General features: G+C 44.9%; 2 protein-coding genes across 2 annotated transcripts in view; one reads left to right on the plus strand and one right to left on the minus strand.

Annotated features, from left to right (window-relative positions):
• The window catches only part of RBM15 (RNA binding motif protein 15), a 1,133,685-nt gene that overhangs the window by 795,738 nt on the left and 310,888 nt on the right, over nucleotides 1–27,059 (minus strand). The window lies entirely within an intron of this gene.
• Nucleotides 1–27,059, plus strand: part of KCNA2 (potassium voltage-gated channel subfamily A member 2) — a 73,294-nt gene that overhangs the window by 15,699 nt on the left and 30,536 nt on the right. Inside the window, exon 4 of the transcript XR_007516753.1 lies at nucleotides 5,782–5,949. The gene's annotated coding sequence lies outside the window, so the exon portion shown is untranslated. The remainder of the gene's footprint in view (nucleotides 1–5,781; nucleotides 5,950–27,059) is intronic.

Here is a 27,059-nt window from a genome sequence, read left to right on the forward strand (position 1 = left end):
GTGAGGGAACTTCTCCCTTTGCCTCCCAAGGAGGAGGGACCTGGTTCTCCAGCCATGCAATGACACCTCCTTGGAAAAGACTCTGATATTCACACGCACGCACGCACACATGCACGCACGTACACACACACTGTGAGGCACGTCTGTCTGATTTCCTCTGAAGGCTAGTCCATTCCCTACCTGGGCTCCCCAGCATTCAGAGGGCTCAAAAGAGGCCATGGTATAGGAGATAACAACAGAGAAGTCCTTGCCCTCAGCCACCAGCAAGCACATTCCACCCCTGACACCCCCAAGTCTCTAATTAACAATGTCCAGTGTTTGTTGGTGGTCAGGGAGAAGGAAGGGAGAGGTAGAAAGTGAGCAGGGCCAGGAAGCTATATCCCTTCACAGTTGGCCCTAGGAAACACTGACCACCTAAAGCAGCTGGCCTCCCCACCTGATCTCACCTTCAGAAGGATCTGTTTCTGGGCCGCAGGTGCTGAGGTGACAAGGGAGAGGGTGATAAGGAGACAAGAACCACCTGGGAAAACTGCATGGTGTGGGTATCAGGAAGTACCCAAGCAGAATAATGAAGCTGAGCCCATTACTCCCAAAGAAATGGGAAACTGAATCAGGTGCCCAGGGTCTGGTCCCTTCTGCTGATTTCTCCTGCAGACATGGAACTCCTGCCTCCAAGGAGCTGAGGGGTGGAAGCTGGAGGGAGTGTTGTTTGTCTCTGTTTAGAGCTTGTCAGGTAAAAACAGCAGAGGAAAAGTGAAGGTGTAAAGATATGGAAGATACAACATCAAGGCCCCCATTCCTCTCTCCATTTTGGGGAAGGGAAGTTACTGGTTCAAGAGTAGACCACCCATGCCATTAGACTTCCTGCCTGGCCTGGGGGCACCTGCCCTGTGTTCTCTCCCTACAAGTGCCAAAACCCTGGGGCTTTGCCCCAGCCAGCAGCTCTCAAGAGAGAGGCACGATGGAGTGGGGCAGAGGGCCCACCTAGTCTGGGCCCCATAAACAAGGAAGATCTGGAGGGCAGGAGGAGCAAAGCTGGATTGGCCCAACTAAGAGACAAAATTAGCCCCCAGAGAGAGAGGCTCAGGAGCCGAAAGTGTGAGTCGAATCCCAGCTCCATCACTCACCAACTCCGTGACCCTGGGCACACTACTTCGCTCTCTTTAAACCTCAGTTTTCTCCCCTCTGAAAAGGAACCAAGGAGCCCTGGTGGAGCAGTAGTTAAGTGCTCCACTGCTAACCTATAAGTTGGCAGTGTGAACTTACCCAGCAGCTACATGGGAGAAAAGACCTGGCGATCTGCTCCTATAAAGATTATAGCCTAGAAAACCCTAGGGCAGTTCTACTGTGTCACATGAGGTCGCTGTGAGTTGGAATTGACTTGATGGCACTGAACAAAAACATAAAGGAACCACGGTGCCTACCTCATCTTGTGGAAATGAAATGCGTGTCTGCCACACAGTGGGGGCCCAATAAAAATATCTGACTGTGTAAAAAGGACTGTGTAATTAGTCCTATTTAAATAATATGCAAATGAGGCAAGTTTGCATCTCTTTGCTCTCCATGCCCCTGAGGCTCAAGTGGAGCAGGATACCCAGAAATCTGAGATGGAAACTTTGAAGGATTTTGACCTTTTCTGCTCCAGGGGTTCTTATTCTTAGCCAAGCGGTACAGGATTGACTCCAGATGGTCTAGAAAATTTCTGAAATAATATACGACATGTTGTGGTAAATTCATTTTTTTTACCAAGACAGACCATAGCTATCCATGACCCCAAAAGTTAAAACTATTGGTCAAACGTAGACCCCTCATCTTCTCCCCTGATGTCCAGAAAGAGAAAGTGGTTTGCCCCGGGTCATTTCCATTTACTTATTAGAAAACACTTTTGCACTTGGTGCTTAGAATACCCTGCATTTGTGGGTCTTCTAGCCAAGAGAGGAAACCAGAAACTAATCTGCAGCAAGTTAGTGGCTGACACCAGGCTAGACCTGACTCCTGCCCCAGGACTCCTCTTTGCATCAGCCTGTCCCCTGGGCCTCAGAAAGGAGGCCTGAAGTTTCTCCAGCCTGGTTTAGCACAGCAGTGGGGGAAGGATCACACAGTCCAATGTGAAATTAGCACTATTTAAGTAGTATGCAAATGAAGCAAGTCAGAATCTCTGATCCAACAATTTGGGCATTTCTGAATCTGACTCTCAGCTCTGATTAGCCTCTCCCCTTACTTCCCTCTGGCCATCCTCTCACCCTCTTACAACCAACCGCCCTCCCTCAGGTCAGTAAACAACACTCCACATTGACTTATCAAGAAAAGATCAAGGCTTTTGCATCTAAATTCTGGATGCTTACTGGTTTGCAGTGAAGTTAAGAGGAAAATCACCCACATGGTTGAGGAGCCACCAACAACCATGTGAAAAAAAAAAAAACAACTCATTGTTTCAGTGACTAAGGGATGCCAAGTCTTTCTCCCAGCCCAAACCAGGCATCTTTAAGTGTCTTGTTAGTCTCTGAGTCCCCAAAACCTGCACAGTGCCAGGCATAGCAAATATTCATTGAATGAATGAGTATGTATATTGTGTAGTCACAATGGTGGCCCAGACATTCATGGAATTGGCACAGCAGAGATATGACCACGTCCTCAGACTTCCTTACTCCTGCATCTTTCTCTGGCCCTACTGGAGACCTCCGATCTCCACTTCTAGAGACAGGCTGACCTTTAGATGCAAGGGGTCTTGAGACAGAGAGGGTTAACTATGCTAGGGGAACAAAAGAGCCCTTAAAAGATTACCATCTAGAAGCTGGGTAAACAGGAACCAAACCCTGTCAATATGAGATAAGGTTGAAACGACCCGTGAATTACTATCTCCTTCTTAGTGTTTTTCTAGTCCCTTTTTCCCCCTTTACAGTCTCCTGAATGAAGAACAAAGTGTGACCACTGTTTAACCTTCCTTAGCCCTCTGAAGATGGTGCCCAGACCCAGTGCCATCGAGGTGATTCCGACTTATAGCGACCCTATACGACAAAGTAGAACTGCCCCATAGAGTTTCCAAGAAGCGCCTGGTGGATTCGAACTGCCGACCTTTTGCTTAGCAGCCATAGCACTTAACCACTACACCACCAGGGTTTCCCTGAAGATGGTGATGTAGTGCCAAAGATCAGTGCACTTACGCTATATCCCATAATAAGTGATGCCAAGGGCTGCCTGAGAGGGACTCCAACTTGAATATCAGCAGGTTCCATCTTGGATCCCAGATGCCCGTGCAACCTAATTAACATGCACCGCCATTCTGAGAAGTACCTGCCCCTTGAAAGAAGCCCACTAAATATTCATTACTCTATTGTCCCCACCGAACCCATATAAGCCCTAGCCTTGCTTCACTTTTCGAGTCAGTCTTTTGGAGAGGCTTAGATCCCCGCTGACTCCTTTTCCTTGACTCAAGCAAAATAAAGCTTGCTGAAGATAAAGTTTGTCTTTCACGTGTATTCTTACTCGGGAAAAGACAAGGACCTTTGTGTCAGATTGGCAATTGGTAACAATCTGACTCACCCAGATGGTCCATGGTCAAGGTGCCAGACAGACATCTCCTAATGCCTTGTCCTTGGCACACATTCCCACCAGTCCCAGAGAACTTGCCCTCCGAAAACTGCCCGACTACACAGCAGCCCCAGGCCAAACTCTGCTCGTATCCCAAGGGAATAGAAATCTAACGGGTTTCTAGAGCCTTCCCAAATTCTAATGCTGGGGAGATTTGGGTGACTTAGGAAATGCTGCCTTTGAAGTCAGAGCTGGGTTGGATTCTTGAATCTACTGTATAGTATGTTATCAGTGTGACCTTAACAAGAGGTTTAACATATCCAAACTTCTGTTTTTCTGCCTGAAATTGAGATTAAAATACCTACCTCAAGGGTCATCATGAAGATTAAAGAGATAATATAATCTACCTATCTACCTGTCTATCTGCTCTGAATGTATCAAGGGCTTACTTTGTGCCAGATGCTCTGCCAAGTGCTTGACTTGCATTATGTTGTTTGGTTTTCACAATAGCCCTCTGAGGTGGGTGTTATTGTCTATATTTTACAGATTAGGATACTGAGTCTCGGAAAGATTATGTAACTAGCCTAAAGTCACGAAGCTAATAACTGGTAGAGCTGACGGTTGAACCCAGGCCTTTGTGAAACCAAGGTCCATACTCTTAGTAAGTATTACATTTGATGGGTGTTAGTCCTACCATCACCTTCCATCCTCTATAGCTACATCATATAGTCACAATTGTGGCCCCCAGGAGCCCAGGACACATAGACAAGTCTTACAAGAAGACAAATAAAACCTGATCTATGCCAAGGTGCCTTGGTACAATGAGAAGAGGCCATCGGCCTGGGTAGGTTTGGAGGGGAATGGCCTCAATCTTGACTTGAAGCCCTGTCTTGCTGAGCCCTGGGAAGTGGCCTCAGAGATCTGTGGGATGGAGAAAGGCACCAACCCAGGGAAGAGCTGTTTCACTCCCCTTGGAGGGGAGAATGCTAAACCAGGCTGGGAGCCTAGCTGGAGTGCCACTGCTCTAACTCCTACCCCAGGGGTGTTAAGTGAGTAGTCCTCTGCCAAATGTGATCACAAAAACAAGACTGGGACCCCAGCTCAGTGCCACCCTGTTCCTGGAGCCAAAGCCCATTTCAGCTTTCAAACACCCAAGTGTCCAAGGCAGCATGGAACAGAGCACTTACCACACATTCAACCACCTGTCCATTTGTGCCTTGGCATGCCCAGCACCCTTGCTCCAGCTGGGGCCAGACCATGTAGCAACACTGACGCACCCCCACCCTACCCCTGCTCACCTGCTACTAGTGCCCCTTCCCACTCGATATGCTCCAGATGGCGGCTGTGGCTGAGTGGAGGAGCTCTCCTCCTCCCTCGTAGGGTGACGTGGGAATAGAATCACCTAGGTAGAGATAGACATACACACACACACTTAGACAAACACAAAGTCCTAGGACCTACTCTTGCAGTTCTTAGCCTAACCTCAGGCTCTTGAACCTTGAAGCTATCAAATCAAGAAAAAAAAAAAAGAGAGAGATGCCTTGTCTAAAGTAAGTCCTTAGTAAATATACTGACTAAATGATGACTCAAATTCAACTAGGATGTAAGGACCACCAACCACGTGGCAGGCATTGTGCTGGGCAGTTTGCCTGTGTGTTATCTCATTTAAGCCTAGCAACAACTCTGTGAGATCACTGTCACTATCTCAACTTTCCGATGAGGAAATTGAGGTTCAGAGAAGCAAAGTAATGGCCAGACTCACACAGAAAACGAGAAGCACGTCTAGGATTCAGACCCAAGTCATCGAAACCAAGTCTACTGTCTTGTTGACACCACAGGGATCCTGGTGGGGTCATGTGGTGGTTAAGATTAGAGAGCCCAGCCCAAGACAGGTCAACACCCAGATGAGTCTTGTAATGACTTTGCAGCAAAAATCATGGAGAACTCCAACTTTGTTCCCCTGACTCCTCTGACCTCTGGCTGAGAGCCTCCAAGAAAATACAGGAATCAGGAGTCTTGAGGAAGAGTCAAGAAGTCTAGGGATTAGGAGGTGCGAAGGGGCTGGATCACCCTCCTTGTGTATTTTTGTCAGTGGGATTCACGAGGCTCTAAGGTGGGAATGAGTAATGCTGTATCAAAAGTTCCTGAAAAAGCTTTCCTCCCCTGGGTCTCAGCACCTGAGAGGGAGAAAGGCGGAAAGCCTGGGAGCTCTGCACCCCTTCCTCACCCTCCTTCACTTTGCATTTTCAGGGTCCAGGAAGTCAGTGAAGGGATTGCTTTCACTACCACCCTTCCTCACTACTCTACTGGCCTGGCTCAGTCTCCTCATTTACAAAACAGGGCGGAAGTCAGGAATGAACTGTTTTTCACAGGGCAGCCATGACGATGGAGTGCAGATTGGAAGTGACCTGGCATACAGTAAGTGCTCAATAAATGGCACCTTCTGTTCTTGGGGGGAAGTGCAACATAAAGCAGAGAGCCCCATCTCCGAGCCTATGGGTCCACGTTAGAATCCCAGCTTTGGTTTGGGTGATTAAATTCCCTGCACCCCAGCTTCTTCATCTGTAAAACGGGGTGATACCATCTACCTCAGAGTTGTGGAGGTAAGGACCCTACATAAAACACCTTTCAGGGCGCCCGGCAGATAATCGGTACCTAACAAACACTGTCAAGTATTGGGGCCTATTCCATGTTCCTTCATTGGCTCACTCAGTGAACATTTGCTGAGCTCCTGTGAGGGCCTGGCACTGTGCTAGTTTCTGAGAATCAGAGGTGAATAAGATGCTGTCCTTGTGTCAGAAATCTCACATTGTAGGGCTGCTTCTCCCTCCAGAGAGACGAGGCAGAGGAAAAACTTAATCAGGGAGGGGAAAATATGAACCCAAAACCAACCCTATTACCATCAAATCGATTGTGTCTCTTAGAACTGTCCCACAGGGTTTCCAAGGCTGTAATCTTTACGGAAGTAGACTGCCGCATCTTTCTCCATCGGATGGCTGGTGGGTTCAACCCGCTGATCTTTCAGTTAGCAATTGAGCGCTTAACCACAAGTTATTACTATTACCAGTTGCCATCAAATTGACTCCAACTCATGGTGACGCCACGTGGTTGGAGTAGAATTATGCTCCATAGGGTTTTCAATGACTGATTTTTCAGAAGAAGATCACCTGGCCTTTCTTTCCAAGGCACCTCTGGATGAACTCGAACCACCAACATTTTGGTTATCAGCTGAGCACTTTAAACATTTGCACCACCCATGGACTCCATGAGTCAGAATCAGCTCCATGGCAACTGGTATTTTTATTAAAAAACAAACAAACAAACAAACAAAAAAAACAAAGCAGGATAAGGAGATGAGCACCGATGGCAGAGCTGCTGTTTTATGTAGGCTAGACAAGGAAGGTCTCTTGGATAAGGTGACATTTACGTGGAGACCTTCGCAAAGTCAGTGAGTTAGCCATGCAGATTTATGTGGGAAGAAGACTCCAGGCACAGGGAGCAGCAAGGGCAAAGTCCTTGAGGCAGGAGAATGCATGTATGTTTGAGGCCAGTGTTGCTGGAGCAGAAGGAACAAGGGGAAGGCAATAGAAAACGAAGGCAGAAAGGTTGGGAATTGGAGGAGGGACCTGTGGATCACAGAGGTCTTTGTAAGCTAAGGAAAGGACTGCAAACACATGTGGTCACCATGAGTCAGAATTGAAGGCAACAGGTTTGGTTTTGGAAGGTGGGAAGCCAAGGGAGGCTTTTCAGCAGAGGAGAGACTTGATTGGACATATTTTATTGGATCACACCAGTTGCTGTGTTTAGAATAGACCACAGAGGGCAAAGGCGGAGCAGGAGACGTTAGTAGGCTATTGCAATAATGCAAGCAAGAGAGTATGGTGGCTTGATCCAGGTGGCAGTAGAGGAGTTGGTGAGAAGTAAGTAGTTGTTGTTGCTGTTGTTAGGTACCGTCGAGTTGGTTCCGACTCATAGCGACCCTATGCACAACAGAACAAAACACTGCCCGGTCCTGCACCATCCTTACAATCCTTATTATGCTTGACCTCAATTGTTGCAGACACTGTGTCAATCTACCTCGTTGAGGGTCTTCCTCTTTTCCACTGACCCTGTACTCTGCCAAGTATGATGTCCTTCTCCAGGGACTGATCCCTCCTAACAACATGTCCAAAGTATGTAAGAGGCAGTCTCACCATCCTTCCCTCTAAGGAGCATTCTGACCGCACTTCTTCCAAAACAGGTTTGTTCGTCGTTCTTTTGGCAGTCCATGGTATATTCGATATTCTTCGCTAACACCACAATTCAAAGGCATCAACTCTTCTTTGGTCTTCCTTATCATTGTCCACCTTTCACATGCATATGATGTGATTGAAAATACCATGGCTTGGGTCAGGCGCACCTTAGTCTTCAAGGTGACATCTTTGCTCTTCAACACTTTGAAGAGCTCCTTTGCAGCAGATTTACCCAATGCAATGCGTCTTTTGATTTCTTCACTCCTGCTTCCATGGCTGTTGATTGTGGATCCAAGTAAAATGAAATCCTTGACAACTTCAATCTTTTCTCTGTTTATCATGATGTTGCTCATTGGTCCAGTTGTGAGGATTTTTGTTTTCTTTATGTTGAGGTGTAATCCATACTGAAGGCTGTGGTGTTTGATCTGCATAAGTAAGTAGTTCGATTCTAGATATAGACAGAAGGTGCAGTCAACAGGATTTGCTAGTGGACTGAATGTGCAATGTGAGAAAAAGAAAGACATCTTGGATGATTCCAAGATATTTGACCTGAGCGCTTGGTATAACAGAGCTACCATATACTGTGATAGGAAACCCATGGAAGGAGCAGATTGAGAGTTTAGCTATCTATCATGTTTATCTAAGGATTTCACCACCTCACCTTCCTGCAGTCCTAACCATGGACAGCTGAGCACTGCTAATGTGTCCTTTCTTAGTCACAGACAGGATCAAGATAGCATCTCTCAGGAGATCCCCACTGGCCCATCCCCACAGAATCATAAATCTTCCTTCTCAGAGGCAAATGCTGGTCTATCCTGGGAGTCAAGGGCCAGCACCCAAGCAGGGTAGGAACCCAAACGTCAGACAGGCCTGTCCCTGATTTAATTATGAGATCAATCCTACCAGCTGCCCTGCCAACGGGAAGGCCTCTGGGCCTCAACTTGGCCAGGCGCTGGGGTGTAGCTCCTGGGCTTGTCAGAGGGAGTTAGCCTCATGCACTGCGCTCTGGGTCGCATCCAGCAGGCCTGGCTGGCCCTACCGCTGGCCACCTAGAGCCTGAGAAGGGTCTGGTCCTGGCCAGCTGGAGGCCATTAGATTTTGGGCACAGAGCCCACTGGGACTTTATCAGCTAGGGCCCCTGGGAAAGGGGGCTCACTCCCAGGATATGACACATTTCAAACAGGGCCCTGGGTAGAGTCAACCCTGCAGCATGTAGAAGCTCAGCTCTTCCCCAAGGATCAGAGTGGAAAGAGGAGGGATCAGTCTGCATGATGAAACTCCTACTTTGAGTTCCTCCCTAAGCTCTGCTTCACTGTTCTCCAAATGGGATTACTGAAACACCAGTCTTTCTGCATCTCTAAAGTGGGGCCATACATAGTCCATAGGACCCTCCCCAGTGGTGGATGTACATGGAGGTTTTTCCAGCTAGAGCCTTCCACCAGGCCCATGGCTGCCTCCCTCCAGGACTCCCCAGAATAGCCCACATCCCTTGTTTCTATCCAGTTGTAAAACTGCTCTTGGGACTTAGGTGAGCTGGTTCAGCTGTGCAGTAATAGAACATCAGGGGCAGCAGGGACCTGAGAGATCATCTGGCTCATTTTACAGAGGGGAAGATGGAGGCTCAAAAATGGGAACGGACTTGTCCAAGGCTACAGTGTAAGTGGGTGATAAAGCCGAGAGCCCAGAGTATCCAGCTCCCAGTCTAGTGCTGTCTCCGCGATCCATCATTTATCAACAGAGCCATGTGATCTCCCACCCCCTGCTCTAGGTCGTAGACCCTGATGGAGCTGAGAGGCTGCCTAGAGTGACACCACCACCGGCCCCCTCCCACCCCCCAGCAATTTCCTGAGACCTTCACTGCTCTCCTTTCCTTCCCCCAGGGCCTCCACTCAGCTTGCTTACGGAGAAGCAAGCGGTAGCGGTGAGCCAATACTGCCCACCCCTTCCAGATAACGGTCACCATGCTCCTCACTCCCAGACACCCTTGTGATACAGACATAATGCACCATTGCATTCCCTTCTGCTATATATACTATTTCAAATGCCTCACCTCATTTGAACCCAACAACAACCCTGTAAGGTGGGTATTATTATCCTCTTTTAACAGATGGAGCAACTGAGGCTCAAAGAGGTTCACCCAGCTAGAAAGTGCCATGTGGAGCCTTAGACCCAGATATGTCTGATTCTGTGACCCGTGTTCTCTCCATCACACAGCACACTCTCATGGTGGGGATTTCAGGAGTGCAAGTCAGTTCCTTCCACTTGATGAACCTCAATTTCTTCTCCTGGAAAATAAGGGGCTTAAACGAGATGCTTTCCAATGGGTCCAAGGCTTTGATAGATAGGATTTCTATGAGAAATAGTATGGTCAGGGTGTTTTCAAAGGAGGGTTTTTAGAGAAGCTTCAAGGACGCTCATAGGCCTGGGCAGTTCCACAGTCCCTTCTATTCTCATTCTAAACAAATACTTTCTTACCAAATGTGTTCTTATAAAATGTTTATTTTAAATACTGGTTGCCATCAAGTCGATCCCAACTCATGGCAACCCCATATGTGTCAGAGTAGAACTGTGTTCCATAGGGTTTTCAATGACTAATTTTTCAAAAATAGATTGCCAGGCCTTTCTTCCAAAGCATCTCTGGGTGAACTTAAAGCCCCAACCTTTCTTCCAGCAGCCAAGTGCATTAACTGTTTGCACCAACCAGTGACTCCTTATCTTAAATAACTCCTCCCCCCCAAATTTGTATAAGTTCAGGCCACACAAAATCAGGAGCTGCCCTTGGGAGTCAGACAGATCTGGGTTCAAATTCTGTCTCTTCAATTTATGAGCTGTGTGGTCTTGGGCTAGTTACTTAGCCTCTCTGAAACTGAGCCATCTTATCTGTGAAACACTGGTATAAGGATTCTCTGGCACACAACAGGGTCTCCAAGATGGCTGGTTTCTCTATGTTTCTTCCAGATCTATGCAGACAGGCACACACCCAAGTCCAGGTTTCCTCAGAATGAACGATGCAGATCACTGACTTTAACATGAGTCTTCTGGCCCCTGTTATAGATTGAATTGTGTCCTCCAAAAAGAAATGTGAAAGTGATAATGCCTATACCTGTAAATACAACCCTGTTTGGCCCTGGTGGTGCAGTGGTTAAGAGCTCAGCTGCCAACCAAAAGGTCAGAAGTTCAAATCTACCAGCCACTCCTTCGAAATCCTATGGAGCAGTTCTGCTCTGTCCCACAGGGTCGCTATGAATCAGAATCTACTCAAAGGCAACAGATTTAGTTTTGGAAACAGGAGTCTCCTTTTATGTTAATTAGGTCATACAGGAGTAGGGTGGGTCCTAAATCTAATCACTTACGAATTATTTTTTTTTAAAAAAGGCAGAATAGACATAGAGACACACAGGCAGAAGACAATATACAAAGACAGACATGTGGCAGATACATCTACAAGCCCAGGACCACCAAGGATTGCTGGCATCTGCTAGATGCTGACACAGACAAGGAAGGACTTCCTCCTAGAACAAAAAATATCAAACCCATTGCTGTTGAGTTGACTCCGACTCATAGAAACCCCATATATTTCAGAGTAGAACTGTGCTGCACAGGGTTTTCAATGACTATGATCTTACAGAAGTAGATTTTCAGGCTTTTCTTCTGTGGAACTGCTGGGTGGATTTGAACCTCCAACCTTCCAGTTAGTAGCCAAGAACAAAACCATTTGTGCCACCCAGGGGCCCTCCTCCCGTTAGAGCTATAATTACATTTGGACTTTCAATCTCTAGAACTGTGAGAAAATAACTATCTGTTCTTTAAAGACACCCACTTGTGGTATTTTTTGTTCCAGCAGCTCTAGGTAACTAAGACAGCTTCGTTGAGCCCACCATTGAAGAAGCAGCTCAGGAGACTCAGTCCTTGTCCTCACCTAGGGAGTAACTCCAACCTTAGCCTATAGCCAATATGTCTTTTCTCAGGGCCCCAGTGTTCCTACTGGTTCTCAGAAAACAAGCAGCTCTGGTCCCTCCTTCCTCTACCGGCTGGTGGGAGGTGGGAACGAGTACCATCCTGCCCAAGCATGGCAATCTTACATTTTTCTCATGCTCCGCGGCATTTGAAGGATGCTCACATTCTGAGTCCCATCTTCCCCTCTGGAAGACAAGGAAACGGGGGCCCAGAGATGCCAAGAAACTTGGCGAGGTCATGCAGCTGGTTGGATAGAGAACTGGAGCTAAGCAGAGGCATTCAAAAGACTTTCATACCCTTATGGTGTCGCAGTCACCCCAGGAGGCAGGAATGACTGTGTGGTGGGGATGCACTGAAACCCCATGTGCTTTGACCTGGTAAGGTCCCCAACCAGCAGAGGCAGGACTGGAATCAAGGCCCTGTTTCTTGACCCAGTACCTGCATCTGCCCTACCAGGTGTGGTGGTGTTTTGGGTGAGCGCTGTAGAGGGATTCAACCATGCAGCCTCACTGCCAAGAGTCATGCAGGCTCCAGGCTGGATCAGAAAGTACAGTGACAATAACAATGACAGCACTCAGTGGACATCTTTTACAGCCAGGCATTGATTGTACCGGGTGCTTTATACACATCATTTACTATCCTCACCACCACTCTCCCAAGGGACATATTCTTACCTCCATTTGACAGATGAGGGAACTGAAGCTCAGAAAGATGAAGTGACTTGCTCAAGGTGACACAGCTAATAGGTGCTGAGACCGGAAGCCAGAACTGCTGGCTCAACCCTCATCACTGAAACCCTGTTCTCAGCTCAGACGTCACCATCTCAGGCCAGTCTTTCCATCTGAGCTGGGCTCCTGGTGTTCTTGGTCTCTGCACTCACTGATTTTCTTTGGAGCATTTTTTATGACCTGCAATTTGTTTCATTTACTTATTCCCATATTTGTTTTTTGACCCTTCCACTAGAATGTAAGCTCCAAGAGGGCCCAAAACTGCTCTGTCTTGTGTGCTGCAGAATCCCTAGAGCAGAGCCCAGCACACAACTGTAGCTCACCACAGATCTGTTGGATGAAGGAATGGAGACTGTCAGAACTGGGCCATCAAAAACATGGCCAGACAAAAGATATGAACAGACACTTCACTAAAGAAGACATTCAGGTGGCTAACAGATACATGAGGAAATGCTCACAATCATTAGCCATTAGAGAAATGCAAATCAAAACTACAATGAGATTCCATCTCACTCCAACAAGGCTGGCATTAATCCAAAAAACACAAAATAATAAATGTTGGAAAGGCTGTGGAGAGATTGGAACACTTATACACTGCTGGTGGGAATGTAAAATGGTACAACCACTTTGGAAATTGATTTGGCACTTCCTTAAAAAGCTAGAAGTAGAACTACCATACGATCCAGCAATCCTACTCCTTGGAATATATCCTAGAGAAATAAGAGCCTTTACACAAACAGATATATGCACACCCATGTTTATTGCAGCACTGTTTACAATAGCAAAAAGATGGAAGCAACCAAGGTGCCCATCAACGGATGAATGGATAAATAAATTATGGTATATTTACACAATGGAATACTACTCATCAATAAAGAAGTGAGAAATCTGTGAAACATTTCATAACACGGAGGAACCTGGAAGGCATTATGCTGAGTGAAATTAGTCAGTTGCAAAAGGACAAATATTTATAAGACCACTATTATAATAACTTGAGAAATAGTTTAAACACAAGAAAACATTCTTCTGTGGTTACAAAAGGGGAGAGGGAGGGAGGTTGGGAGAGGGGTATTCACTAATTAGATAGTAGATAAGAACTACTTTAGGTGAAGGGAAAGACAACACACAATACAGGGGCGGTCAGCACGACTGGACTAAACCAAAAGCAAAGAAGTTTCCTGAATAAACTGAATGCTTTGAAGGCCAGTGTAGCAGGGGCAGGGGCTTGGGGACCATGGTTTCAGGGGATACCTAAGTCGATTGGCATAATAAAATCTATTAAGAAAACATTCTGCATCCCACTTTGAAGAGTGGCACCTGGGGTCTTAAACGCTAGCAAGCAGCCATCTAAGATGCTTCAATTGGTCTCAGCCCACCTGGATCAAAGGAGAATGAAGAACGCCAAGGACACAAGGCAATTACGACCCCAAGAGACAGAAAGGGCCACATGAACCAGAGACTATATCATCCTGAGACCAGAACTAGATGGTGCCCGGCCACAACCGATGACTGCCCTGACAGGGAACACAACAGAGAACCCCTGAGGGAACAGGAGAGCAGTGGGATGAAGACCCGAAATTCTCATAAGACCAGACTTAATGGTCTGACTGAGACTGGAAGAACCCCAGTGGTCAAGGCCCCCAGACCTTTTGTTGCCCAGGACAGGAACCATTCTCGAAGCCAACTCTTCAGACATGGATTGGACTGGACAATGGGTTGGAGAGGGATGCTGGTGAGGAGTGAACTTCTTGGATCAGGTAGACTATGTTGGCATCTCCTGCCTGGAGGGGAGATGAGAGGGTAGGGGGGTCAGAAGCTGGCGTAATGGACATGAAAAGAAAGAGTGGAGGGAGAGAGCAGGCTGTCTCATTAGGGGGAGATTAATTGGGAGTATGCAGCAAGGTGTATATAAATTTTTGTGTAACAGACTGACTTGATTTGTAAACTTTCGCTTAAAGCACAATAAAAATTACAAAAAAAAAAAGCGGTCAGAGCACAGTGGGTCTGGCTAAGCTCGCTTGTGTGGAAGAGGAAGCTTGGCTAGCACTGTGTGGTAGAGCGAGCGTGGATTTTCGGGTCAGCCAGAACTGGGTTCTAATCTCAACCATTATCAGCTTTGTGGCCTTGGTTTTCTCATTTGTTTAATGGGAATAGTAATTCTTGCTTTGAAGGATTGTTGTGAGGATTAAAGACGATAATAGCGAGAGAGCACTTAGCGCAGATCTTAGCACATCCAGGCTCCTGCACAGGGCAGCTGACAGTGGGCCTTGGGACTCCATCCTGGGAAAGGTCTGGGACCCACCTGCATTGAGAGGTGGTTGCCTCTGGCCCGGCCTCCGTGCCTGCCATTGCTCCCCCCATGCAGGCAGCAGCCAATTTCAAACTATGTAAATATGCCAGGCTGCCTCCTCAGCAAGGGAACAGCTATACTTAGTGCAATTTGCATGTATTTTAAGCTGACTTGTTCCAGGCAAAGAAGCCGATTCATGAATTTAATAACATTCATAGATTCCCAGAATGTCAGCACAGGAGGAGAGGTCAGAGATCATCCAGCTCAGCCCCTCGTTTGGTGGAGGAGGATGCTGAGGGCAGACGTGTGGTCAAGATCACACAGCCGGGATGAAGAGCAGCTGGGCTCAGACCGTTGGCTTTAGATTCCAAGTTCAGGGATCCTTTCAGGGCTGTCTGTATTTTCCCGCCCAACACTCATCTAAGCTAGATCATGCTGCCTGAACCACCTTAGTTCAAGGGGAGTGGTGTGGCCTCCAAGGCTGTTTTGAAAGGAGAGGGAGGGTGACGGTGTGGTTGAGGCAAGCTGCAGACTGGCCATGTGCACAGGCCAGAAGAGCCCAGTGGGTACCCAGTCCATGAACCTTTCCCTGCCAGGGCACTGAGGGATCCGTAGAACGGAGTCTTGTAAGCATCCCCACTCCCCTTAATAGCCCATTAAGATGATGCATTAGGTCATCCAGGGATTTACCTAGAGCCTATTTCTGACTGCAGTAGACAGCTATTGCATCTGCCTGCTCAGCGAGACTTCTCCCTTCTTCTGGTAACTGCACCCTTCTTTGCTTTATGGGAACTGTCCCTCCTCCTGTGGTTCTCATGGGGCTGTCAATCAAAGAACTCTAAGGCTCTGCCACAAGGCTGGGCATGTGACCCAGGCTGGCCAATCAGGTCAAGGGTCCAGGGGTGGCCATGTGACCCCAACTATTTTGTGGGGAGTAAGATGCTCAGGAAGAGACAGTGTTGCTCTTTTCTCTGACACATGCTATGAGGATAAGGCAGTCCACAAAGACAGTGGCCAGCTGCACCACCCTCAGGGAAAAGCCTGCATGAGAAAGAAGTCAACCTGATGAAAAAGAAAGCCTAAGACAATGGACAGATGCCACCACTGAAATCACAAGGGGCAGTGTACCTGAAGCTGAGATCAATCCCCTTACGTTTCCCTACGTTCTCAAGCTAATTTGGGTTGGATTTCTTCACTTACAACTGAAAGCCTCCTGACTAAGGCTCCAATCTACATCATCTCTTGAGGTAATAAATGCCACGAGGTGACTCCTTGCCGTGTAAGATTGTACTTCTTTGTGAGGAGAGCTCTAAACTGACCTTTTAAAGCTTTATTAGGGGTCTCCTCAAATATATCTAATTAGATGTGTTTGGAGCCTGCTCTCTGCCAAATACTCTTACATCATCTCATTTAATTACCCCAACAATCCTCTGAAAAGTATTATTATTATTAGCCCTACTTAGAAACTGAGGCTCATAGGGGTTAAGTAACTTTACCCAAGGCCATATAGTAACAGTGTTGGAAGTGGTCTAAAAATCTAAAATACAGTGACTCTAAATGCACTAAAAAAAGTTTCAAATGATAATGATGGTGGTGAAGATAACTATTGCAACAAATCATTGAGCTTACCATGTGCCAGACACTATGCTAAGCTGCTCACATACGTTAGTTTCTCCTGCCAAAACCCTGAAAGTTTGCAACTGAGGAAACTGAGACCCAGAGTAGTCTTGTAACTTGTCTGGCTAGTAAGAGGGGTGCCGGACTTAGCCCTCACCACAGCGCTGCTACCTCACATTCCAGTACTCTGATTTGAGGGGGTAAGTCTGTGTGCACTCTACTGCTCAGATCTTCCTGAATTTATTCACTCAACTCTCATTCCTTCTCATGTTTTATCTTTCTGGGCTAAGAAGAGACCTTTTGTCTTGGAACTGGCTCCAATTCTTGTTGGGATGTCTTGCCTGCCCCTACATTTAGGCCTGAGCTGGCCAAGTTCACTCAGACCTTGGCTTACCTGATCTTCACCATCAGGATACAAGGCCCAAGAACCCAAGGTGAGGCACTAGGCCTGAATTGAGAGACCCCGTCCTTGTGTCACTGGTATCAGTAAGGGGTTTAAAATGGGCTGAAGAAGAATGATGGAACCCCCTAACTGGGGTACCCAGAGGTTGGCCATGGGTAGACTTCAGGTTTCATGTCCCTCTGGCCCTCACAACTCTACCTCCACCTATCTGAGGGGCACTAGTTGAAGGCATATTAGGCAGCTGGTCCCAGGGCACTGGCTCCACCGCATTTATTTACAGAGCAAGAACAGCGCTCACCTGAAGCACTGGCATGTTGCCTACCTTCCAGGAATAGCTCAGTGACCTAGGCCAAGGAGCCCCCGTATTTGGCAAAGGGAAGAATATCTTTACACAGAACAAGAATGGTCCAGAATCATTGTACTTTGTCAGGGCCGCCTCTCCCAGACTGTAAGGCACCACCTCTCCCAGAAAAGACACTTCCTGCCCCCTGCCAGACCCCTAGATAGCCTTCACAGTGACAGCCAGCCAATGATGGGTCATGTTCTCTGCTGGCTATGGTCCCACCTGGGATGCCAAGGGGTAATGTAGGTACCCATCTGCCAGAGAAGAACTTGTATTTTGGTCAACTAGTTGGCCAGATGGTATCCCCAGCTGGCACTAGCCTAAAAATGCCAAGTTAGTCTTGGAAGGTAGCACCCAGGACAGCAAGCACAGAGAGCACCATCAGGGCCATATCAATGAGATTCTCCTTCAGGGGCCACAGGGGTCATTTTGTCCAGTCCTTACCCTCCACTTCTTCCACAGGTGAGAAGTTAAAAATTCAGTTTTAGAAAACATCGTAGGAGAGCAAGCCCATGGATTCTTTCAGCCCGCTGTCCAAAAGTTGATTGTCCTTTAACCTCATGGTTAAAGGACAATCATGGTAGTCTGCCTTTGACTCATCCTTAGCCTTCTTCCCACTTTCCTTTCATCCACTTTCCTTCAGTGTCCCCTGAGCCCTTAGTCATGGGAAGTAGTTTGTTGGGAGGAGACAGAGCACCAGCTTTAATACCCACCCTGAATTTGAATCCCACTCAATAGCTGTGTGGCCTTGAGCCAATCTTCCTTTCTTGCAGAGCTCACCTCTTGCTGCTACTGAGTAGATAAGTCTCCTGCAGGGGCGAAAGGAGGAAGACTAACGATAGCTCTTCTATTTGTGAAAAACCTTCTCACTGTCAAAGTATAGCTAACAAGTAGGCCTGTCAGGGGTTACCACTCCTAATTACAGATGTAAAAACTAAGACTCAAAGAGGCCAGGTGACTTGTTCAAAGTCACCTAGCTAATTAACATAAGTAACCATATTAACAGATTAAAGAAGAAAAACCACATATGATCATCTCAATAGGGGCCCAGAACATCATGTAAAAAATTCAATATTAATTCATGATAAAATTTTCAGCAAAATAGGAATAAAAGGAAATTTCCTCGATCTGATGAAGAGCAGCTACAAAAACAAACAAACAAAACCTGTAGCTAACATTATACTTAATGGTGAAAGATTGAATCCCCCTAAGGCTGGGAACAGGCAAGGATGTCTTCCCTCACCACTCCTATTCAACATCCCACTGAAAGTACTAGCCAGTATATTAAGGCAAGAAAAAGAAATAAAAGGTATAGAGATTGAAAAGGAAGAAATTGTATTTGTAAATGACATGCTTGACTACACAGAAAATCCAAAAGAATGAACAAAAAATCTCCTAGAACCAAGAAGCAAATTTAGTAAGATCATAGAATATATGATTAATATACAAAATTATAAAACATACAATACCCAAAAGCCATTGCTGTCGAGTCGATTCCGACTCATAGCGACCCTATAGGGCAGAGTAGAACCTCCCCATAGAGTTTCCAAGGAGTGCCTGGTAGATTCGAACTGCCGACCTTATGGTTAGCAGCTATAGCACTTAACCACTACACCACCAGGGTTTCCAAAATATACAATACACAAAATTATATTTCTATATACTAGCAATGAGCAATTGAAATTCAAAAATTTTAAGAACCATTTACAACAGCATGAAATACATGAAATCTGAGTACTAAATCTATAAAACACTGATTAAAGAAATCAAAGAAGACCTAAATAAATGGACATACTTTGCTCATGAATCAGAAGACTCGACATCGTTAAGATGCCAATTCTTCCCAACCTATAGATTCCATGAGATCCAAATTGAGATTTTTTAAAGATACCAACAAGCTGATTCTAAAATTCAGATAAAAGTGCAAAAGAACTAGAATACCCAAAAACAATTTTGAAAAAGAAGAATAAAGTTGGAGAACTCACACTAGCTCGTTTTAAGACTTACTACAGACCTACAACTATCAAGTGTGGTATTGAGGATAGGAAAGACACATAGATTGGAACAAAATAGAAATTCCAGAAATAGCCATTGCCATCCAGTCGATTCCAACTTATAGCGACCCCATAGGACAGAGTAGAATTGTCCCATAGAGTTTCCAAGGAGTGCCTGGCGGATTCAAACTGCCGACCCTTTGGTTAGCAGCCGTACCACTTAACCACTACGCCACCAAAAATAGACCTATGCATATATGACCAAGTGATTTTCTACAAAGCTGCAGAGGTAATTCAACGGAAAAGGGGTAGTCTTTTCAACAAATGGTGATGGAACAATTGGACATCTATGCATGCACGCACACACAAAGTACCTCAACCCATACCTCATACTATATGTTGTTGTTGTTGTTGTTGTGTGCCATCAAGTCTATTCCAACTCATAGTGAGGCTATAGGACACAGTAAAACTGCCCCATAGGATTTCCTAGGCTATAATCTTTATGGGAGCAGACGGCCACATCTTTTTCCTGTGCAGCGGCTGGTGGGTTTGAACCACCTACCTTTTGGTTAGCAGTCAAGTGCTTAACGACTGAGCCACTGGTACTCTTACCATATACAAAAATTAATTCAAAACGTATCATGGCCCCTAAAGATAAAATGTAAAATTATAAAGCTTAAGAAACAAAACTTGGGAGAAAATTTTGTGATCTTGGGCTGCGCAAAGTTAAAGATGGCACCAAAAGCACAATCCGTTTTTTAAAATGATAAAATGAATTTTGTAAAAATTAAAAAAACTTTTGCTCTGTGAACGAAACTGTTAAGGGAATGAAAAGACAATCCACAAACTGGACGAAAATATTTGCAATCACATATCTGACAAAGCCCTTGTATCACGTATGTATAAAGAACTCTGAAAACTCTACACTAAAAAAACAAACCACCCCCTCCCAAAATGGGCAAAAGATTTGAACAGACAGTACTAAAAAGATATATGGGTGGTAAATAAGCACATAAAAAGGTACTTAACATTATTAGTCATTAAAAGAATGTAATTAAATTAAAACCACCATGAGATACCTATTTTTTTTTTTTGTTTTTGCTAAAATAAAATAAATCCTAATACCAAGGGCTAGTGAGAATACAGAGCAGCTGGAACTGTCATAGGTTGCTGGTGAGAATGCAAATTGTCACATCCACTTAAGAAAACAATGTAGCAGTTTCTTATAAAGCTAAACATACACTTAGCATATGACCTAGCAATCCCATTCCTAGATATTTGCTCAAGAGAAAGAAAAATTTATGTCCATGCAAAAACCTGTCCTCAAATGTTTATAACGGCTTTTATCCATAATTGCCAAATAACTGTGGACAACCCAAATGTCCTTCAATCAGTGACTAGATAAACTGATACATCCAAACAATAAAATACTACTCAGCAATAAAAAGGGAATGCACTACTGATATGATACACAATATGACATATCCAAAAAGGGTACATACTGTTCCAGGAACTAAAAACTGAAGAAGTACAATCTATATCAAGACATTCTGCTGAAATTATTGAGCTTCAAGGATAAAGAATCAAGCATGGGGACATTAGAGAGAAAAAAAAAGTCATATATAATGTCAAAAAATATTAATTTGTTAGTTAATCCATTAATTTAACTTATACATATTGAGTACCTACAATGTGCCAGGCACTGTTTTAACTGCTGGAGATGAAGTGAATGAATAAATCAAAGTCCTGATCTCATGAAGCCTACATTCTAGCAAGAGGATACAGTCAATAAAAAACATATAATGTCAGTTTGTAATATGAATTATGAAGAATGCTAAAGCAGGAAGTGTGGATAAAGAGTGGTAAAGGATATTGTTTTATAAGTTGTTGTTGTTAGGTGCTGTTGAGTCAGTTCCGACTCATAGCGACCCTATGCACAACAGAACGAAACACTGCCAGGTCCTGAGCCATACTTATGATCGTTGTTATGCTTGAGCTCATTGTTGCAGCCACTGTGTCAATCCACCTCATTGAGGGTCTTCCTCTTTTCTGTTGACCCTGTACTTCACCAAGCATGATTGTTTTATATAGGTGGTCAGAAAAATCTCTCTAATAAGGACATCTTTAAACATAGATCTGAAGGAAATTAAGAAGAAGTCAGAATATCTGGGGGTAGAGCATTCTAGAAAGAAAGAACAGTGAGTGCAAAGACCTTGAGGTAGGAGCATGCATGGTGATTCAAGGAACAGCAAGATGACTCTGTAGGTGGAAACACAATGAGTGAATGAATGATTGGTAGAAATAATGTCGTAAAGGTCATCTGGACAGGACCTTGTACAGCCTTATACTCCATTGCCATCAAGTCGATTCCAGCTCATAGCAACCCTATAAGGACTGCGTAAAACTGCCCCCATAGGGTTTCCAAGGAGCAGCTGGTGGATTCAAACTGCCAACCTCTTAGTTAGCAGCCAAGCTCTTAACCACCATGTCACCAGGGCTCTGTACAGTCTTTATAGGCCATGCATGTATTCTAAATGGTATGAGAAATCATTAGAGGGCTGAGAACAGAGGAGTGTTATGATGTAACTTAAGTAGAATAACTGGCTCTTGTGTGAAGTATCTGTAGGGTAGGTTAGGATGGGATGGGATGGGATGGGATGGGATGGGATGGGATGGGATGGGATGGGATGGGATGGGATGGGATGGGATGGGATGGGATGGGATGGGATGGGATGGGATGGGATGGGATGGGATGGGATGGGATGGGATGGGATGGGATGGGATGGGATGGGATGGGATGGGATGGGATGGGATGGGATGGGATGGGATGGGATGGGATGGGATGGGATGGGATGGGATGGGAGGGGTAGAGTGCAGTAGGGTAGTGTGCAGTGGGATGGGGTGGAATAGGATAGGATAGGAACAAGATGTCAATTAGGAGGTGATTACAATGGTGCAAGGGAGGAGTGTGGTGACTCGTACTAGAATGGCATCAGTGTAAGAAATGTGAAGGGGTCAGAACTTGCATATATTTTGAAGGCAGAATAACCTTTCTTGCTGAAGGACTAAAAGTGAGGTACAAGAGAAAGGGTGATTCCGAGGTTTGGCCTGGACAACTGGGTGAATAGCGGTGCTATTTACTGTATTAGGGAACATTGGTGGAGGAATACCTTGGGGGAGTGTGGCATTGAGAATTCAATTTTTGGATGAATGGATAAACAAACTATGGTACATACACACCGTGGAATACTATGCAGCTATAAAGAACAATAATGAATCTGTGAAACATCTCACAACAAGGATGAATCTGGAGGGTATTACGCTGAGTGAAATAAGTCAATTACGAAAGGGCAAATGCTGTTTGAGACCACTATTATAAAAACTCATGAAAAGGTTTACACACAGAAAGAAACAATCTTTGATGGTTACTAGTGAGGGGAGGGGTGGGCAGGGAAAAAAAATTCAATTTTGTTCATGTTAACATTGCACAGCCTATCCAAGAGGAAATGCCTCAGACTTCTCCTTAGCAGCACTCAGTCTCAACTTCGGGGAAATAAGGCCTGCAATGTCTGAGAGAAGAAAAGCATAACTTAAGATACCCAAGATAGAAAACCAAGAGGGAAGAACACACTCGGCATTTCTCAAGCTGAAAGAACTGAAGAAAAAATTCAAGCCTCCAGTTGCAATAGTGAAGGATTCTATGGGGAAAATGTTAAAAGATGCAGGAAGCATCAAAAGAAGATGGAAGGAATACACAGAATCATTATACCAAGAAGAATTAGTCGATGTTCAACCATTTCAAGAGGTGGCATACGATCAGAAACTGATGGCACTGAAGGAAGAAGTCCAAGCTGCTCTGAAGGCATTGGTGAAAAACAAGGCTCCAGGAATTGACTGAATATCAACTGAGATGTTTCAACAAATGGATGCAGCACTGGAGGTGCTCACTTGTCTATGCCAAGAAATATGGAAGACAGCTTCCTGGCCAACTGACTGGAAGAGATCCATGTTTATGCCCATTCCCAAGAAAGGTGATCCAACCGAATGTGGAAATTATAGAACAATGTCATTAATATCACACGCAAGCAAAATTTTGTTGATGATCATTCAAAAGTGGCTGCAGCAGTATATTGATAGGGACCTGCCAGAAGTTCAGGCCAGTTTCAGAAGAGGACGTGGAACCAGGAATATCACTGCTGATGTCAGATGGATCCTGGCTGAAAGCAGAGAATACCAGAAGGATGTTTACCTTTGTTTTATTGACTATGCAGAGGCATTCGACTGTGTGGATCGTAACAAATTATGGGTAACGTTGCAGAGAATGGGGATTCCAGAACACTTAATTGTGCTCATGAGGAACCTTTATATAGATCAAGAGGCAGTTGTTCGGACAGAACAAGGGGATACTGATTGGTTTAAAGTCAGGAAAGGTATACGTCAGCGTTATATCCTTTCACCATACCTATACAATCTGTATGCTGAGCAAATAATCCGAGAAGCTGGACTATATGAAGAAGAATGGGCATCAAGATTGGAGGAAGACTCATTAACAACCTGCGTTATGCAAATGACACAACCTTGCTTGCTGAAAGTGAAAAAGACTTGAAGCACTTATTGATGAAGATCAAAGACCATAGCTTTCAGTATGGATTACACCTCAACATAAAGAAAACAAAACTCCTCACAACTGGACCAATGAGCAACATCATGATAAACGGAAAAAAGATTGAAGTTGTCAAGGATTTCATTTTGCTTGGATCCAAAATCAACAGCCATGGAAGCAGCAGTCAAGAAATCAAAAGACGCGTTGCATTGGGTAAATCTGCTGCAAAGGAGCTCTTCAAAGTGTTGAAGAGCAAAGATGTCACCCTGAAGACTAAGGTGCACCTGACCCAAGCCATGGTATTTCCAATCACATCATATGCATGTGAAAGCTGGACAATGAATAAGGAAGACCAAAGAAGAGTTGATGCCTTCGAATTGTGGTGTTGGTGAAGAATATTGAATATACCATGGGCTGCCAAAAGAAAGAACAAATCTGTCTTGGAAGAAGTACAACCAGAATACTCCTTAGAGGCAAGGATGGCGAGACTGCCTCTTACATACTTCGGACATGTTGTCAGGAGGGATCAGTCCCTGGAGAAGGCCATCATGCTTGGCAAGGCACAGGAAGACCCTCAATGAGGTGGATTGACACAGTGGCTGCAACAATGAGCTCAAGCATAACAACGATTGTAAGGATGGCGCAGTGTTTCATTCTGTTGTGAATAAGGTTGTAATGAGTCAGAATTGATTCGACGGCACCCAAAAACAACCACAACAAGAAACCCAAACAAATCACTTCAAGTATAAAGCCAGTAGACAGACGCTATCATGCATACAAAATAAGGAGCCTTCTTGAAAAAACTCTAGGAAAATAAATTTAGCTAATCAAAATAATTCTAAGAGAGAAAATTCGTGGTTGGAAAAAAAAAAAAAAAACTAGCAGCGAGCATTCCATAGCCTGTACCCATTGCCATCAAGTTGATTCCAACTCATAGTAACCCTATAGGACAGAGTAGAACTGCCCCATAGGTTTCCAAGGAGCACCTGGTAGATTTGAACTGCCGACTTTTTGGTTAGCAGCTGTAGCTCTAGTCCATAGGTTAAGCAGGTAGAAATTATGGTCATATACCAGACAGTAAATGCTATGACTTTGGACAATGTGAAAGTAATGTATTCAATCAATGTCTTTTATTGTGGAAGGGGAGACCGGAAAAGAATAGTATGCTAATTTTCTCATCTTTCACAACAGGGAGTCATTAGATAGTGTCTAAAATTGAAATTTGGCTTAAAAACTACTCTAACATCTTAATATTTATATTATCTCTTAACTTTGAAGGATATTTTAGGAACTAATATCTCTTGCGGTGAAAAAACATTTATCTAATATTCAGTAATTCTTTCTGTTTCAATTCCTTGAGTTTCTCACTGTCATATTAAAAAACTCCAGCTAAATGAACTTTAATGTATTTTTAGTAAAAATGCCGTGTGCAGTATGATTCCATCTTGGTAAAATTATTTTCCTATTTATCTATGCATCCACCAGTTATTCCTCTCTCTGTGTGTATGCAGGAGCATGACCTGAATGGTTACCACAGATTGTTAAGGGTGATTCTTTTGGGGTAATATGAGTTGGGTAGTTTTTTTCTCAATTAAATATTTTATTTTCCTACCAACTATTTATGTGTAAATACAAAACACGATTCATTTTTCAAATTAAGTACCAAGCACAAACTCAGCTGGGTAAGTAAAGGGCAACATTGGAAGGTACCAGAAGAAAATATATTGAACAGTCCCAGCGGCTCCAGCTTCCCTGAGCATTTGCATGAACTTCATGTGGGGAAGTCAGAGGTCAAGGTCATGACTGCTTCCTGGGAAACACTAGGGGCATCCAGTAGCGTAGAAATTTGGGCCAGGGACTAGATGTACAGCCAGCATGTAGCCAGAAAGGTATGTGGGAGGGTAGAGGGAGAAGAGAAAGGTGCTCTATTTCAGTTTCTAAGTTCGCTATGAGGCCTAAGTGGTGCAAACAGTTACCTGCTCGACTAGTAACTGAAAGATTGGGGGTTTGAACCCACCTAGGGGCACTTCGAAAAATTTGCTCCCTACTCCTTCTGAAAGGTCACAGCCTTGAAAACTCTAAGGAGCACAGTTCTACTCTGCAACATATGGGGTTGCCCTGAGTTGCGATTGGTTTAAGCTTGCAATGGACAATAATCTCCAGTTCTCAGCAGTAAGTTGAAGCAGAACTTTCTGGGGGGTGGGGAATTGAGTGTCCTCAGCTAGTATGTCTCGGAGCTTTCAGAATAGTAAGCAGTGTGCACTAAGAAACCAAGTGGGACCTCTAAAGTCAACACTGCCCAACCAGCAAGATTCCTCTGTGATAGACCAGAAGACTCAGTATGCCCTGATTTCAGTAACACATTTGGCACGAGCCTCTTGCAAAGTCTTTGCGGACAACTTAGAGAAGTCTCAAAAAGAGAGGTGTGCTGGAGGCCACCAGGGCCTCAGGTTTGGGCCTTGTCCTGATCATTCCCCTTTGGATAAGGAAATGGACAGTACGCTGACCAAACCTGAGATGGCATGAAGCCAGGAGAGATGGCAGAGTCCATTTTAAAGGATTCTGTAAGCTGCAAGGTAACAAGGTCAGCTAAATAAATACAGAATGAGAAGAAATAACTAGCTTGTAAGCATCTCTTCAGGAAAAGACATGGGGGCTTTAGTTGTCCTGTCCGCATATTAACCAATCATATACCGTTACTCCAAAAAGCCATTACTTGTGGTTCCCCAAACGCACTGTCCTCACTCTGACTTTGTAGATTATGCTGTTTCCTCTGCCTAGAAAACCTTCTCTACCTTCTATTTCAAGTTACTCTTTCCTCAAGACTCAGGTGTCAGTCAGCTCCACCAAAGGGGCATCCACCCCACCCCTCTGTGCTGTCAAACCATTAGTTCAAGTCTATTATAACTTTCACCACAAGGTACTGGAGTCAGGTGTTTTCTTTGTCTGTCTCTGCAATTAAACCCTAAGCTCCTGGGTCTTCCTCCTCTGTATCCCCATCATTGAGTACAGTGCCTGCACAAAATGACTAATGAATAAATGCTTGATAAAGGAATGGATGGATGGATGGATGGATGGACGGACGGACGGATGGATGGATGGATGAAGTACAATGGACTCTCCAGCTGGTGCAGCAAGGTGTAGTGACAAATGGCCCTAGTTCTGTAACCGCCCCTTTCTTGGCCATGCCTTCTCCAGTGTTTGGTAAACCTAGCACTAACTCCAAGCTTGGGAAGCTTGGGGTTGTTGGTTCTTCTGAGGTCTTCTAAGCAAAGCTGAACCTCTAAGCTTGGTTTGCTCATTGAAGAAATGAGTAGACTGGATTGATGGCTCTAGCCAGGCCAGTTTCACAGGGTGGAGA

The sequence above is a fragment of the Elephas maximus genome, chromosome 3, assembly GCF_024166365.1.
Source record: "Elephas maximus indicus isolate mEleMax1 chromosome 3, mEleMax1 primary haplotype, whole genome shotgun sequence".
NCBI lineage: Eukaryota > Metazoa > Chordata > Mammalia > Proboscidea > Elephantidae > Elephas > Elephas maximus.